The following is a 10,262-nucleotide window of genomic DNA, read 5'->3' as shown; positions in this document are numbered from 1 at the left end:
AAAATGTTTTTCAAAATTAGTAAGTTAGTTTTTTAAAAATTTGTTTTTTAAAAATTATTTTTTTTTAAATTTGTTTTTTAAAAATTAGTTTTTTGTAAATTAGTTTTTTGTAAATTAGTTTTTTTAAAATTAGTAAATTAGTTTTTTAAAAATTAGTTTTTTTTAAATTACTTTTTTAAAAATTAGTAAATTAGTTTTTTGTAAATTAATTTTTTTTAAATTAGTTTTTTAAAAATGTTTTTTTTAAATTAGTAAATTAGTTTTTTGTAAATTAGTTTTTTTTTAAATTAGTAAATTAAGTTTTTTAAAAATTAGTTTTTTTTAAATTAGTAAATTAGTTTTTTTAAATTAGTTTTTTAAAAATTAGTTTTTTAAAAATTAGTAAGTTAGTTTTTTAAAAATTAGTTTTTTAAAAATTAGTTTTTTTAAAATTACTAAGTTTTTTGTAAATTAGTTTTTTGAAAATTAGTTTTTTAAAAATTAGTTTTTTAAAAATTAGTAAATTAGTTTTTTTAAATTAGTTTTTTAAAAATTATTTTTTTTAAATTACTTTTTTAAAAATTACTTTTTTTTAAAACTAGTTTTTTTTTATTAGTTTTCTTTTAGTTTTTTTTTAATTAGTTTTTTTTTTATTAGTTTTTTTTTTAACTAAAGTACTTCTTTTTTCACGCAAAAGAAGTACTTTAATTTGCACTGATATTCAAGTATGTTTTATTTATATACATACACAAAAGAAATACTTGAATTTGCACTGATATTAAAGTATTTTTTTATTTACATGTACACAAAAGAAATACTTGATTGCACTGATATTTATATACATACACAAAAGAAGGACTTGAATTTGCACTGATATTCAAGTATTTTTTATTTACATATACACAAAAGAAATACTTGAATTTGCACTGATATTCAAGTATTTCTTTTATTTATATACACAAAAGTAAGGCTGAAACGACGCGTCGACGTCATCGGTTACGTAAATAAGTCTACGCCGTTTTTGTGCGTCGACGCGTCGCATATTTACGTCACACTACCGTCATGGCGGAGCGCAAAGCAGACTGCGAGCGAGGGGGGAAAAGCACGCCAAAAGTCGTCAAAAGTGTGGGAGTATTTCAATACACGGCCTAATAATGTTGTTGTATGCACACTGTGTCGAGCGGAAATGGCCTATCATAGCAGCACAACGGCTATGAACGAACATTTGAAAAGAAAACCATCAACTAGTCAATCGTCCGCGTTAGCATACGTTGTCATCATTACACAAAAACATGAATGTGTCATTTGTATCTGCTAGGGGTGTAACGGTACGTGTTTTGTATTGAACCGTTTCGGTACGGGGCTTTCGGTTCGGTACGGGGGTGTACCGAACGAGTTTCTAAGCTAAAGCTAACTTGAGCTGCTAAAGTCTTAACAAGCTGCTTTGCTCCTTCTGCCTCTGTCTCAGCATTGTCCCACCCACACAACCATCTGATTGGTACACACAAAGCATTATCAGCCAATCAGCAGTGCGTATTCAGAGCACATGTAGTCAGCGCTTCAGCGTGGAGCAGATAGGTGTTTAGCAGGTGAGCATCAGGCAGCGGACTCTCCCCAAATGATAATAAACACCTCCCAGTCAACTACTAGTAACATCACTATGAGCCCGTTGACCTTCTAGAAACTTCAACTGCAGCTCAGCTCACTCGCAATCCTGGCTTGAGGTGAAGGCTAATTAGCTCTCAGTTCCAGCCACATCGACCCCTTCTGAGCGTAGACATGCTAACTTTTCTTCATTACAACTGTTAGTCACTCACTGGAATGAGTAGAATTGGTTATTGTGTACTGAGTTGGACTGGATGTTTATTTTGCACATTTTAAAAGCAATGCTTAATGTTTACAGTGCTCCAGAATATTTAGATTGGCACTTTTTTGCATTGGATGTTTCTTTTTTTTTGCACATTTTAAAGCAAAATAAGCAATACTTCTACTTTTGAAATGCTTATACTATTGCAGAATATTAAGATTTGCACTGGATGTTTACTTTTATATTTACACATTAAAAAGCAAATAAGCTACTTTTAATTTTGTTAAATGTTAAAAGTTTACATTGTTATAAATGATAAATGGGTTATACTTGGGGCGGCATGGCGTAGTGGGTAGAGCGCCCGTGTCAGAAACCTGAGGGTTACAGGTTCGCTCCCCGCCTCTTATCATGCCGTTGTGTCCTTGGGCAGGACACTTCACCCTTGCCCCCGGTGCCACTCACACCGGTGAATGAATGTTAGGTGGTGGTCGGAGGGGCCGTAGGCGCAAATTGGCAGCCACGCTTCCGTCAGTCTACCCCAGGGCAGCTGTGGCTACGAAAGTAGCTTACCACCACCAGGTGTGAATGAATGATGGGTTTTTAACATGTAAAGCAACTTTGGGTACTTAGAAAAGCGCTATATAAATCCCAGTTATTACTTGTATAGCGCTGTTCTACCTTCAAGGTACTTTGTTACAGAATATTTTGTCATGTTGTCAATGTTAACTGAGTGGCCACACTTTTTTTTTGTAAATAAAAGCCATGCCTTTTGAAAAAACTGGCCTACATTTATTTTTTCATCTTCATTTTAAATAAAATAATCGGTAAAAGGAAAAATAATCAATAGATTAATCAAAAAAATAATCATAGATTAACCGAAAAAATAATCTATAGATTAAATCGATAGAAAAATAATCGTTAGCTGCAGCTTTACAATCATAGATTAACCGAAAAAATAATCTATAGATTAATCGATAGAAAAATAATCGTTAGCTGCAGCCTTACACAAAAGAAATACTTGAATTTGCACTGATATTCAAGTATTTCTTATATATACACATACCCTCAATCGCTTATTCATATAGCCCTAAATCACAAGTGTCTCAAAGGGCTGCACAAGTCACAACGACATCCTCGGTACAGAGCCCTCATAAGGGCAAGGAAAACTCACCCCAGTGGGACGTCTGTGAATGACTATGAGAAACCTTGGAGAGGACCGCATATGAGAGACCAGAAAATAATACGTTACAGTAATCGAGACAAGACGGAACGAACGCATGAATAATAATCTCAGCGTCGCTAGTGGACAAAATGGAACAAATTTTAGCGATATTACGGAGACGAATGAAGGCCGTTTTAGTAACACTCTTAATGTGGGACTCAAACGAGAGAGTTGGGTGGAAGATAATACCCAGATTCTTTACAGAGTCACCTTGTGTAATTGTTTGTTGTCAAATGTTAAGGTGGTATTATTAAATAAATGTCGGTGTCTAGCAGGACCGATAATCAGCATTTCTGTTTTCTTGGCGTTGAGTTGCAAAAAGTTAGCAGACATCCATTGTTTAATTTCATTAAGACACGCCTCCAGCTGACTACAATCCGGCGTGTTGGTCAGCTTTAGGGGCATGTAGAGTTGGGTGTCATCAGCATAACAGTGAAAGCTAACATGTATGACGTCACCTAGCGGCAGCATGTAGATACTAAACAGTGCACGTTACCTTAACTTAGTCTGATGTCACATTGTTATGGGAGACGCACTGCATCCTGTCAGTAAGATAAGAGTTAAACCAAGACAAGGCTAAGTCTGACATACCAACACGTGTTTTGATACGCTCTAATAAAATATTATGATGGACGTATGGAAAGCAGCGCTAAGATCAAGAAGCAGCAACATAGATGACGCATCAGAATCCATCGTTAGCAATAGATCATTAGTCATTTTTGTGAGGGCTGTCTCCGTAGAGTGATTTGCCCTGAAACCGGATTGAAAGTACAGTACAACACCAACATTAATTCCAATAAACTGTCAATTATTCATATTAACTGCAGAAGCTTGTATGCCAATTTTAACAATATGAAATTATTTCTGGAACACTTTAAAGAACCTTTCAAAATTAATCGCTGTATCAGAGACATGGATGGATCCAAAAAAAGGAATGGACTTTGGACTAGAAGGATATGAACTCAATTATATTAGAGTAAATAAGAATGGAGGCGTAGTTGCTGTATATGTGATGAAGGACTTCCATTACAAGGTGGTAAAAGACATGTCACTGGCTATTGACAATGTTTTAGAGTGTATAACCATTGAGATATGTCATGAAAGAAATAGAAATGTATTGATCAGTTGTGTATATAGGGCACCCAACTCAAGTATTGAAGGATTTGAAGACTGGATTAAGGGAACTTTCAATGGAATCAGTCAAAGTACTCTTCTTATGTGGAGACTTCAACATTGATCTCTTGAACCCCAACAAGCAGAAGTCCATTAATGATTTCACAGATACAATGTATAGTATGACTTTGTATCCTCAAATCACAAGGCCAACCAGAATTGCAAGTCACAGTGCTACACTTATTGACAATATACTCACTAATGTCTTTGATAATAATATAACAAGTGGACTGTTAACAACCGACATCAGCGACCATCTGCCAGTCTTTACTATTTATGATGGGAACTACAGGAAGAAGAACATTGACAAAAAGACATTTCAAAGACTATGTACAGAAGGAATGATTTTCTTCAAGAAGGATCTGAGGAAACAAATTTGGGACAATGTATATAATGAAGATGATGATGCATATGGGAATTTTGTCAAAACCTTTCTAACACTATGATAAACATTTCCCATGGAAAGAACGTAGTAAGAAGCAAAAGAAAAACAACCAACCGTGGATGACAAAAGGACTGAAAAATGCTTGTCACAAAAAAAACACATTGTATCGAATATTTATAACACAAAGATCTATAGAGGCAGAAAATAAGTATAAGAAATATAAAAACAAGCTAATTGGTATACTACGAACATGTAAGAAGGAATACTACAGTCAATTATTAAACAAGAACAAAAACAACATGGGGCATCCTAAATAGCATCATTAAAAATGGTGCTAAGAAAGATTACCCCCAGTACTTTCTAGATGGACATACAAAAAATGACAATATGAACCAAATAGCTGAACGTTTCAATGATTATTTTGTTAATATCGGAACAAATCTGGATCAAAGAATTCCAAATGCAGATGATGGGTCAGTTGAGGACTTGAGTGAGCTCATAGACAGAAATCCCAATTCCATGTTTCTTAAAAGTGTAACAAAAGAAGAAATAATCAAAATTTTAATAAATTGTAAATCCAAGACTTCAACTGACTGTCATGGAATAGATATGGTAACGATAAAAGGTTATTACATATATCACCAATGTATAATTTTTAACCGGAAAATTCCCAGACAAAATGAAAATTGCAAAAGTCGTACCAATCTATAAGAATGGAGACGTACACCAGTTTACTAACTACAGACCAGTTTCATTACTTCCACAATTCTCCAAAATCATGGAAAAAATATTCAATAGTCGATTAGATTTATTTATTAACAAAAGTGGGACGCTCGTGGAGAACCAATATGGATTTTGAGCAAATATCTCAACATCAATACCATTAATTAAAAAACAGAGGAAATTACCAATGCAATAGATGGTAAAGAATGTGCGGCAGCAGTATTCATGGACTTAACAAAAGCATTTGATACAATTAATCATGATATTTTAATACAAAAATTAGAACTATATGGCATCAGAGGTTTGGTATTGAACTGGGTAAGAAGCTATTTAACCAACAGGAAGCAATATGTGAAGATGGGTGAAAATATGTCAACACGGCTAGATATATCCTGTGGTGTGCCGCAGGGATCAATACTGGGACCAAAATTGTTTAATCTTTATATAAACGACATTTGTAAAGTTACAAAGGACTTAAAGTTAGTTTTATTTGCAGATGATACAACTGCTTTCTGTTCAGGAGAGAACACAGAAGATAATACAAATAATAACAGAAGAAATGAACAAATTAAAAAGATGGTTTGACAAAAACAGACTCTTTGAATCTCAGTAAAACTAAAATAATGCTATTTGGTAATAGTAGGAAAGAGCATCATACGCAAATACAAATAGACGGAGTAGACATCGAAAGGGTAAAAGAAACCAGATTTTTGGGAGTATTAATAGATGATAAAATGAACTGGAAATCTCATATACAAAACATACAACATAAGGTAGCAAAAAACATTTCAATAATGAATAAAACAAAACACGTCCTGGGCCAAAAATGACTTCATATTCTCTACTGCTCACTAGTGTTACCATATCTGAGTTATTGTGCAGAAATATGGGGAAATAACTACAAATGTGCGCTACATTCGTTAACCATGTTACAAAAAAGATCAGTTAGAATAATACATAATGTTGGATATAGAGAACATACAAACCCTTTATTTATTAAGTCAAAAATATTAAAGTTTGGTGATTTGGTAAAATTGCAAACAGCTAAAATGATGTACAAAGCAATATATAACCTGCTACCAAAGAATGTAAAACATTTCTTCTCAACTAAGGAGAAATATAACCTTAGAGGAAAAAATAATTTAAAACATTTATATGCACGTACAACACTTAAAACTTTTAGCATAACAGTATGTGGAATTAAATTATGGAATGGATTAAGTAAAGAAGTTAAAAATTGTACTGACATGATCCAGTTTAAGAGGTTGTTTAAATTAATAGTGCTTACAAAGTACAAATAAGAAGAATTATGAGAAAAACTTCCAACCTTATTGAAAATATTCTTCATCTCAGTATGTTAATGACTGAATTAATTAATTACATATTACAAACTGTTGTATATACTAATTCATAGAGGTTATTTTATTATATAAAAAGGTCAGTAAATGATTTTATATAATTGTGAATGCTTTGAAGTGGGAAAGGGGTAGGATTAAATAAGCTTTGCTTCTTCCTACTCCTTTTCGGGCATGATGTAAATGAAATGATATGAAATTGTGTGATGTATTATGATGTAAATGTGTTCATGTTCAAAATAAACTAAAAGAAAGAAAGAAAGAAAGAAAGAAAGAAAGAAAAGGTTCACAGAGATTGTTAGACAGTGTTTATTTAGCTCCTGTGCAACAATTTTTTCTAGGATTTTCGAAATAAAGGGAAGGTGGGACACCATGAGGTCAGGATCGAGGTTATGTCTTTTCAGCAGAGGGTGAATAACCGCTTTTTTGAAATACTTGAATTTGCACTGAAATTCAAGTATTTCAGTGCAAATTCAAGTATTTCTTTTATTGTATGTAAATAAAAGAAATATACTTTAATTTGCACTGAAATTCAAGTATTTATTTTATTGATATTATATCTATAATCAATAAAATAAATAATTGAATTTCAGTGCAAATTCAAGTATTTCTTTTATTGATTATAGATATAATAATAAAATAAATAATTGAATTTCAGTGCAAATTCAAGTATTTCTTTTATTGATTATAGATATAATAACAATAAAAGAAATACTTGAATTTCAGTGCAAATTCAAGTATTTATTTTATTGATTATAGATATAATAATAAAAGAATTACTTGAATTTCAGTGCAAATTCAAGTATTTCTTTTATTGATTATAGATATAATAATAAAAGAATTACTTGAATTTCAGTGCAAATTCAAGTATTTCTTTTATTGATTATAGATATAATAATAAAAGAAATACTTGAATTTCCGTGCAAATTCAAGTATTTATTTTATTGTTATTATACATATAATCAAAAGAAATACTTGAATTTCCATGCAAATTCAAGTATTTCTTTTATTGTTATTATACATATAATCAAAAGAAATACTTGAATTTCCGTGCAAATTCAAGTATTTATTTTATTGAGATAGGATAGATAGGATAGATACTTGAATTTCAGTGCAAATTCAATTATCACTCACACACAGCCTCTCCCGGAACAACCATTCTCCCAAGTTTCCAGCCAGACCTGAGTAAGGACAGCCTGTCGTCACGTCCGCTTTTCGTGCCGGCCTAGTCACGTTATAACATCTACAACTTTTGGAGCTCAGTGTGCCAACTGCACACACAACAAGAAGGAGACTATTATATAAGTCTGTTATCCATAGGTTTATCTATAACCCAGAAAGTAGGCAGGCACGGAGCTATTTCTCAGCATATGTTTATTCCAGCCGGCACATTAATACACTGACACAACATCCAGATTCTCATCATGCATTGCTTCAAAACTATGGCAAGTAGTAATGTCCAAACAAAGACTGACAGAAAATAGAACGAGGATGGACAATTCAACCATAAACTCACTCCTTTCCTGCAAATTAAATTTCACCTATGCTACTTCAAAGGCTGTGCTACTGGCTGCAAAGCATTGCACTTTCAAATACAACAATGAGTAGAGAGGAGTGTTGTGTATGTGTATTGTATGAAAAATATTATATTAAAATATATATATAGAATACTTCAATTTGCACTGAAATTCAAGTATGTCGTATATATATAAATAAAAGAAATACTTGAATTTCAGTGCAAATTCAAGTATTTCTTATATATATATATATAAATATATATAAGAAATACTTGAATTTCAGTGCAAATTCAAGTATTTCTTAAACATACTGTACATACATATACACACAACACTCCTCTACTCATTGTTGTCCATCCTCATTCAATTCTCTGTCAGTCTTTGTTTGGACATTACTACTTGCCGTAGTTTTGAAGCAATGCATGATGGGAATCCGGATGTTGTGTCAGTGTATTAACGTGCCGACTGGAATAAACACGCTGAGAAATTACTCCGTGCCTGCCCAATTATGGGTTATAGATAAACCTATGGATAACAGAGACATATATAATAGTCTCCTTCTTGCCGTGTGTGCAGTTGGCGCACTGACCTCCAAAAGCCGTAGAGGTTATAACGTGACTGGGCCGGCACGAAAAGCGGACGTGACGACAGGCTGTCCTCACTCAGGCCCGGCTGGAAATGGTGAGAATGGTTGTTCCGGGAGAGGCACTAAAATTCGGGAGTCTCCCGGAAAATTCAAGAGGCTTGGCAAATATGGTTCACCTGTATCAAACACTCAGACCCAGGCTCTGCTTTTTATCCATAGATTTATCAGATTTATTTTTTTAATTGTCTATAGCAGGGGTGTCAAAAGTGTGCCCCGGATGCCATTTGCAGCCCACAGCTAATTCTAAAAATACTATTAAAATAAACAAAAACATAAAAGTGAAATAAAAGCTTAAAGGTGAAATGTAATTTAGAAAAAGTTGCAATGTTGACTAATTAAAACACAGCTGTTTTTTTTCTTTCAAACAGTCATTGCTCAAAACATAGTATTGAATCAAAATCAATGTTATTAATTATTGACTTATCCAAGGTTCTGATTACTTCACATCAAATATTCCACTTTGAAAATTATTTTTGGCGGAAGATTTTGCATATTTTGTGTGTTTGCAATTAAAAACAGTTTGGTTTGACAAAAAAGGGTAGAAAAACTAAAAAACATTACAAAAAATATCATTTAGAAATGAGGGATAGATCTGAAGTTGATGTAGACTCCAGAGGTTTAAGCGTTAAATATAAAGTGTGTATGCCCTGGCACACCATTATCATCACCGAAGCAAAACACTTTTTACACTTTTATACTGAAATAAATACACCTACAACTTAACGTAGAAAAAACTACCAGCAGCGGTAAAGTTTAGATCCATGAAGGAAAGAAGAAAGTGAATGAATGTTTATAACTGAATACATTTACATACACATTTGTTTTCTTTTTAATGAAGTAACATTTATGACAACTTTTATCCAAAACACAATATAGAATGTGAGATATAACAGAATAATGCATATGTGTTTTTTTTTCCCAAAACTTACATAAAAATTGGGACCCCAAAAATGTACTGTGGGACCCCATTTTGAAAATTCCTAGCACCAACACTGCTGTCAAGAGAAGAAAAACACTGTATTTAAATAAATATATTATTTATAAAGCAAGTTAGAGTATCATTGGCAAATTCTCACCTAGTCCCGGCCTTGGCACGCATATATGTGTCCTCTTTTTGGGATTTCACAATATGGTCAGTCTAATTAAAGCAGCTAAGCACACTATAGAAGACTAACATCTTCCCCCTTCCACCTCCACGGATTGTAAATACCCAAATTTTAATCAAATGTATATACTTGTTCTCATGCTATGTGAACTCACTATGTTCTCTGCTATCCTACCAAGTCACACCTACACTCTTTCAATGTCCATTTCTCTGATGATGCAATTGTTGATGACTGAAGTGCTGATATCAACCAAACCCTCCTCATCCCACACCCCGAATTGTAAACAATGTCAATAATGCAATGTATATACTCTGATGATTAACTTGTGTGATGATAGTATACAGTATAT

Source organism: Entelurus aequoreus, unplaced genomic scaffold (genome assembly GCF_033978785.1).
Source record: "Entelurus aequoreus isolate RoL-2023_Sb unplaced genomic scaffold, RoL_Eaeq_v1.1 HiC_scaffold_207, whole genome shotgun sequence".
NCBI classification, from domain to species: Eukaryota; Metazoa; Chordata; class Actinopteri; order Syngnathiformes; family Syngnathidae; genus Entelurus; species Entelurus aequoreus.
The sequence above is the reverse complement of the archived record's forward strand: the minus strand, read 5'-3'. Positions refer to the sequence as shown.